At 38.8% G+C, this 7813-nt stretch overlaps 1 long non-coding RNA gene across 1 annotated transcript; it reads right to left on the bottom strand.

Moving 5' to 3' along the window:
* Window positions 1-5670: 5670 nt before the first annotated feature.
* Window positions 5671-7796, bottom strand: LOC121870784. Its single transcript, XR_006089776.1, has 2 exons — window positions 7707-7796; window positions 5671-6160 (listed from the first exon to the last, which is right to left on the bottom strand). It is a non-coding gene; the product is annotated as an uncharacterized LOC121870784 (long non-coding RNA).
* Window positions 7797-7813: the final 17 nt, after the last annotated feature.

Raw genomic sequence — 7813 nt, 5'->3', positions numbered from 1 at the left:
AGTAGTACAAGATAGTTTTTTATATCAATTCATAAACTCGCCCACTAGAGGAAATAATATCCTCGATTTAGTTCTCAGTAATAATGAAAATCTAGTAAAAGATGTTGGGATTGGAGACGAACTAGGAAACAGTGATCATAAAGCCATATATTTTAACACAATATGGGATGGCAGGAAGAAGGAAAATTCGGCCTTGATCCCGGATTTTAGGAAGGCTAATTACGGTAGCTTAAGGAGAGACCTAAGGGATGACCCTATGGTCAAAAGATTAATCCCCCCCACACCTCCGGAAACTGTCAACTTAGGACGGGATAACCCGAATTTAATTTAGCAGCTACTTATGAACAATTTATTGCGACAATCAATAATGCCCAAAATAAACACATCCCTAAAAGAAAATTCAGATCGATACGGAACCAACCAAAATGGATGAATAATAGACTCTTAGATCTTCTAGGGAAAAAGAAAGGAGTATATAGAAAAGTTAAGAAAGGCGAAAATCACTTACTTGGTTACTATCAGAACCTAACAAGACAGGTAAAAACAGAAATTAGGAAAGCAAAGAGAAATTATGAAATCAAGGTAGCAAACGAATCGAAAAATAACCCCAAAGCTTTTTATCAACTGTATAAATCAAAGGTTAGAGATACAATAGGTCCCCTTAAAACTACGACAGGAGAAATGACTGATGATGAGTTAGAAATGTGTAGTACGTTAAATAGTCATTTTCGCTCCGTATTCACAAATGAAAACCTAGCACAGTTTCCAGAAGTTCATAAGGTATATAACGACAGTATAGAAAATATGTTGATGAATATCAATATTACTAGTAACGATGTGCTTAAAGTAATTAACAAACTGAAGCCTCATAAATCGCCTGGTCCAGACGAGGTATATGCTAGAATATTAAAAGAATGTAGAGATGAGTTGAGTAATCCATTAGCAGTTTTATTTAATAAGTCATTAGAATCGGGCCTAGTGCCAGAAGCTTGGAAACTTGCAAATGTAGTTCCGATTTTCAAAAGGGTGATAAATCAATAGCATCAAATTACCGTCCCATTAGTCTCACGTCAATCATAGGCAAGTTGCTAGAGTCAATTATTGCTACAAAAATCAGAAGCCACCTTGAAACATTCAACTTAATTCATTCTTCTCAGCACGGGTTCACCCAGGGACGTTCTTGTCTCACAAATTTGCTTAGCTTTTTCTCAGAAGTATATGAAGCAGTAGATAATGATAAGTCATATGATATAATTTATTTAGATTTCAGTAAAGCATTCGATAGAGTCCCTCATGAGAGATTGATAAGGAAGGTAGAAGCACATGGAATAGGTGGATCAGTATTAAAATGGATTAGGTCATGGTTAACTGGTAGGAAACAAAGAGTCAGCATAAATGGATTAAAGTCAGACTGGGGTGCGGTCAAAAGCGGAGTTCCCCAGGGATCTGTATTAGGCCCTCTGCTGTTTGTTATATTCATTAATGATCTTGATTTAGGCATAACTAGTAGGATTAGTAAATTTGCAGATGATACCAAAATGGGGAGAGTGATAAATTCAGACAGTGACTTTGAACACCTTCAAAGAGATCTAGATACCTTACATGAGTGGTCAGTAGACTGGCAAATGAATTTTAATACTGGTAAATGCAAGGTACTACAGATAGGGAAGACGAATACAAACGTTAAAGTATAAACTAGGTAACACGGAAATAGAAAACTCAGTTTGTGAAAACGATCTAGGTGTATTTGTTAGCAACGACTTGAAACCTAGAAAACAATGTATTAGCGTTCGCAACAAGGCAAACAGGATTCTTGGGTTCATATCTAGGTCTGTGAGTAACAGAACTGCTGACGTTATCTTCAAACTTTACCTAGCATTAGTGAGGCCACACATGGATTATGCGGTTCAGTTCTGGTGTCCTTATTATAGAATGTACATAGATTCTTTGGAGAGAGTACAAAGAAGAATGACAAAAATGATCCATAATATTAGAAACCTTCCATATGAAGAAAGACTGAAGAGCTTAGGCTTACATTCATTAGAGAGGCGTAGAGTTAGGGGAGATATGATAGAGGTGTACAAGTGGGAAAGTGGGATTAACAAGGGTAAAATGGAAGATGTTCTGAAGCTCAGTAATAACGAAATAACTAGAACAAATGGATTTAAATTAGATAAATTCCGATTCAGAAAGGATATAGGCAAGCACTGGTTTGGTAATAGAGTTGTGGATATGTGGAATAGGCTACCGAGTGCTATAGTAGGATCGGGGACGCTAGGGAGCTTCAAGACGAAGTTGGATAGGCACATGGAAGTGCTGGGATGGGTGTGAAAGGGATCTGCCCTGTATGGGCCAGTCGGCCTCCTGCAGTATCCCACTTTCTTATGTTCTTATGTTCTTATGTTCTTATCATAACATAGCGTAAAACTTGGCTCGTTTGATCCTTATGTGAAATATCAGGAGTGCTGTCGAATATCATGGAAAAGTACTTTGCTTCTTTTACTTGCTTGATGACTTTGCTTCTTACGTTTTCTCCCAAAATTTCTATAAACTCGTTCTGAATAGTAGGAGACAGATGTGGGTCAGGTGTTAGGTCAGACACGACAGGGATTAACTTGCCGCCGATACAAAGGGATGGATTAACGTCTCCAGTAGCTGCAGATATGGGTGATGAGCAGACCCAAAAGTGCCGCCCCCCAAAAGTGCCGCCCGGGGCGGACCGCCCCCCCCCCTAGCTACGATAATGCATATAAAGGCCCTACAGTCCCATTCCATGATCATTCTGGTTCTGATTTTCATTCTGGCCATTATCCTTCCTGATCCTGGTGGCCATTCGAACGTTCTGAGGAGACGAACATTGCTCTGAAGATTCTCAGAGTTCACGCTTGTCCTCTCCCCAGGTCGGGAGGGGGACTTCCCGACCAGACCCCAGCTAAGCAGAGGCCTCCCATAGGAGGCAGCCAAGCATCCACTGGGCCTACGCCAGGGTACACGTGAGTCTTGTCAGAGCGATTCCTTGGGTGAGTTACCTACTGTGGGAAGTGTATTCATTCAGGGGTGTCCGAGAGTCAGTGTCGAGTAACGTAAAACATAATGTGTTAGTACCCCGATATAATAGTGATATTAATGTGTCCATGTCATTGAGTGAATTAATAAATAGTTGTATCGAAGAGGTGTTTAACAAGTTGTCCCTTTAAGAAGTAATATATGTGTATTGACACACGAGATAAGATAAGCGTATTGACGCTGAGTAAATAACATCCCGGCCAAGCTACCAAGTTTCCTATCTTTACATTCCTACTCTCTATACTTTTCCTATTCATATATATTTTCCTCGCATTGTGTTCTGTTCCATTATACTATGTTGCCCACTCAAGGAGTAGTGGAAAAGTATTTATAATGAGTTATGGAAATGAAGAGAAAGAGAATTAAAATTATTAAAAGTATATATACTTTGTTTGGGTCCTCTCTTACTTTATAAATGTGTTATTTAATTTTGCTTTTAGACCGTTGTGCATATAATTTATTTTATATTGACTGCGTTTGAAGACTTCTGGAAGTTCACTTGTGTTTGTGGAGTCTGTAAGATAATGATTGTTTGTGATCTAACTGACCAAAGAATCTGTAGAGTTTCGACGCCAGAAGTTAAAGACGCCCCACTCTGGGAAGCATGGCATCACACTTCTTGTGGCGATCAACCTGGGGCTGTCCTTTCTTGTCATGATTAACCTGGCGGCTGAACTTTCTTATGTCGATCAACCTGGGGCTGTTCCTTCTAGCAGTGATTAACCTGGGGCTGACCTTTCTTGTGGCAATCAACCTGGGGGCTGACCTTTCTTATGGCAATCAACCTGGGGGCTGACCTTTCTTATGGCGATCAACATGGGGCTGTCCTTTCTTGCGGCGATCAACCTGGGGCAGACCTTTCTTATGGCAATCAACCTGGGGCTGACCTTTCTTGCGGCGATCAACCTGGGGCTGACCTTTCTTGTACACTGGAGAGGCTTGATTGTTTAATCAAGAGGCTGCCAGCTTGTCTGCTTGTTGGAACCACGATGACAACTTTCCTAGTACTCGTGTGTTGTAGTGCTGGCTGCTGGTTGGCTGGCTGGCTATTAGCTAGCTAGGACACTAAGACAACACTCGGGTAGGCTCGTCTGGTGTCGGCTCCATTTGGGTCACCATGATCTGTGAGCTGATGCTGGCGGGTTGACTGCTATGTCAGCAAGTCTTTATATTATCTTTGTTACCACTGGATTTCTGTGTAGACGTTTTGCAGGTGTTTATAACCACTGTCCACCTATTTCCCACTAAAATACTTTGTTTGATGATGATTCACTTAGAATGTCACTTGTGTCATCAATATTTTCTTTTTTTTTTGAGTGCTGTACAAGTGTATAGAATTCGTCTCACTGTTTGACACCAAGTGTGAGAGCTGTTTTGGTATCACATTAATTGTTTTAATTAAGTTCTGGAACTCTGAAGTGGCAGGGCTTGATGTAAACACTTCTTGGCATTTTCTATTTTTAAACTGAAAGAAAGTACCGTATATCCACAGATATAATCTGAGATAATATATTGTGAATTCTTTCCAGGGAAGTGTTACGTAAATTACTTTGAGATAATACTTCTGCTAAGTGTAAACTTCCCTGTATAGCGGTATGGAGTGAACTGCTCCCCACTGGGCGTGAGAGAGTGGTAGGAAGCGAGCGGTGTTTACTGAATCAGCTCGACCCCCGTGATAGATGCAACTTCAGTGATCTAGTCATACACAACATGGTAAATCACTTGGTGAATAATTTGATGAATAACATGATGTTATTCATTGGGGTGTATTTATATAAAGCAAAGATGCTGTTACACCTGGATGAAAATTTTTTTTGAATGTCTCCGGCAGTTCACACCTCTATAGACTGCTTTGTCAATGGGCAGATCAAGAGGTAGCAGTATGGGTGATGAAAATAGTTGGTCAAATGCATTCACTGTGATTGCATTATTTTCTTGCTCCTGTGAGAACTGTGATCTTTGAACAAATTTATTAAATAAGCTTATTTTTTGTTCTTACTAATTTTGTACTCAGTAATTCACTTTGTAATCCAATGAAGAACTTTTGTTGAGTCGTTCTTATCATTAACAATTTCTTTGTTGTTATTCTCCTGTATAACACTCGTTTGACTTTTGTATCTTCTTAGAAGAATTTTGTTAAAGCGAATTTTTCTTTAAATAGCTTATTAATTATGAGTTTTATACGTAATTTATTACTTAATCTTATCATTAGTATTTATAACACATTTCTTACATCAATTCTATACATAAATTAATAAATTTTCACTGAAAAAATGCCTGGAGAACTTTTCACACTATTTCAGTTAAAGGTATGTGTGAAACCATTTAGGCAGACAATGGTTTACAAGGAAAAGTTGGGTAGATGCTTATATAAGTTTTGGGTACAGTACATGCTATCTTCTCTCCCTTCTCTTCTGTTCTCATTCGGTCACTTTCCTTTTTCCTGCTCCAAAAGTTACTTATGTTGTTACAGCAGTGGAGTAAAACCGTTTCTCCGACTCCTTACACTGTGTTCAGGTGACAGTAAACATACAGTACTAACTTTACAAAACGGGTCTCTTACTAGTCCAATGAGGGAATAAGTGTTGGTATAAGAGGCATTTATTTCAGTTTTAGCATAACAATTTTATTATCAAGATCTCAAAACAAAGATAAATGTTATCATTTATAGATGAGGGAATTAACAAGGCAATACACGTCAAAAATAAGCAGATGCGCATGCTAATGACGCAAGTCTCAAGTTAAATTAAATTTTACTAATATTCTCCATCATTTCTTAAAATGTGCAAGAACAAGAAAATAAAGGTTGTTGCAGAATTCAAATGCTTAAAAAAAATCATAGGTAAAGCAAGTTCTCGAATCGCATGTGAAAACAGAAGTTTCGTCGATGATCACCAAACACAGTTGAGGGTGTCTTCTTATAGGTCATGGTGGCGTCCGTCAGGTCTGGCCACTGTTGTGGACTAGTGGTAAGGCTGTTTTACCCTGCAACATATATTATTGCCGTAGCAGATGCCGGTAGATATTTCTTGTCCGTAACTACAAAAACTTACACAAAACCCGTTGACTTGTGGGCAGGGATACTTGATGCTTCCTGTTGGAGACGAAAGGAGGGCGTTAGAAGCAGATTGTGAAATCCACTAACCCAGATATTTCACTTTTGTCATGGAAGAATATAGGCGAGGGAAAAAAGATGCCACACTTAGAGATCTCCTTGTTGCTATTTCGTGCGAAGGTGTTCATGAACACTGGTACACGGTACTTTGTGTTCATGTAAGACTGGTACACGGTACAAAGGCGTTCATATAACACTGGTACACAGTATTAAGTTGTTCATGTAACACTTGTACACGGCACTCAGGTGTTCATGTAACACTGATACACGGTATTAAGGTTATATGACTAGTTTAGCCCATCCTATCGTCACCCGCAGTATTATTATGAGTTGTTCACATTACCTTTACTTAAAGCTGAGAATTTAATTGAATATTAAGTTTTTTAGTTGTTGTTATTTGTTAAAACTCAACATACTGGATTTAAGTAAAAACAGATAGAGAAATTTGAAAAAGACCATGAAAAATAAATGAAAAGGACTTCATATGTATATTAAATATATATACATATATATATATATAAATATATATATATATGTATATATATATATATATACAATCAACACCTCAACCCGCCAGGATTCGAACCCGCGGCCCACGAGCCCATGACTGTGACCAGGGAACGCTAACCACTGGACCACCAGGATACAAAAACAGTCCTAGACTTAGTTTTATTTCACACAAAGCCTGTTCAACGAGCTTAAGGCGCCGTGAACCTCTAATGGGGACTACCCGTATCACGTAGGTGGTCAGAGTAACGTTTTACCAAATCCGCCTTCGAAACACGAGGATCCATATATATTTCATTAGCCCAATAAAGCATGCGGACTTCTACATACAATCAACACCTCAACTCGCCAGGATTCGAACCCACGGCCAACGAGCCCATGACTGTGACTGGGGAATGCTAACCGCTGGACCACCAGGATACAAAAGCAGTCCTAGACTTTGTTATATTTCACACAAAGCCTGTTCAACGAGCTTAAGGCGCAGTGCTTTATTGGGCTAATGAAATATATATGGATTTGGTAAAATGGATTCTGAAATGATAGAAGTCCGCGTGCTTTATTGGGCTAATGAAATATATATATATATATACATATATATATATATATATATATATATGTGTGTGTAAGGATGTATTCAAAGCTTTGCATTTTCTGAAACCATTATTAAAAAGAAACTCGTAACAACACTATGTCATTCTTAATGCAATATCGAAGCATCGGAAGAGGTGTTCAATGCATTATTTTTCAATGTATGAAAGAGATTACTTTAAATTTAAAAAAGAGGTGATTGAATAAAATTTCGTAAATTTCCTTGTAAGAAAGGTTTACTTAAAACTGACAAGGCGATCTCATCATATTTTTGCCTATCTTCAAGCATCAGGATGTGTCACCATATTCTAGACGTCTAGAATGACTCATCAACAATGAAATGACGCATCAAGCGCAGGAGTGGCTCGCCAAGAACCTGGGCAACTCAGCAAACACTGGACTGAGATAAAATATAATTAAGGTGACTCACCATTGACAACGGTGACGGCCACGATCACCAGCACCAGCAGGAATACAATGCTCTTGGTATTCATGGTTCACCAGCCTGTTGAGAGGAAACTTTTACTCACAGAACAC

Source organism: Homarus americanus, unplaced genomic scaffold (genome assembly GCF_018991925.1).
Source record: "Homarus americanus isolate GMGI-L3 unplaced genomic scaffold, GMGI_Hamer_2.0 scaffold23103, whole genome shotgun sequence".
Classification (NCBI taxonomy): domain Eukaryota; kingdom Metazoa; phylum Arthropoda; class Malacostraca; order Decapoda; family Nephropidae; genus Homarus; species Homarus americanus.
Note: the sequence above shows the minus strand (reverse complement) of the source record. Positions and strands in the feature narration are given on the sequence as shown.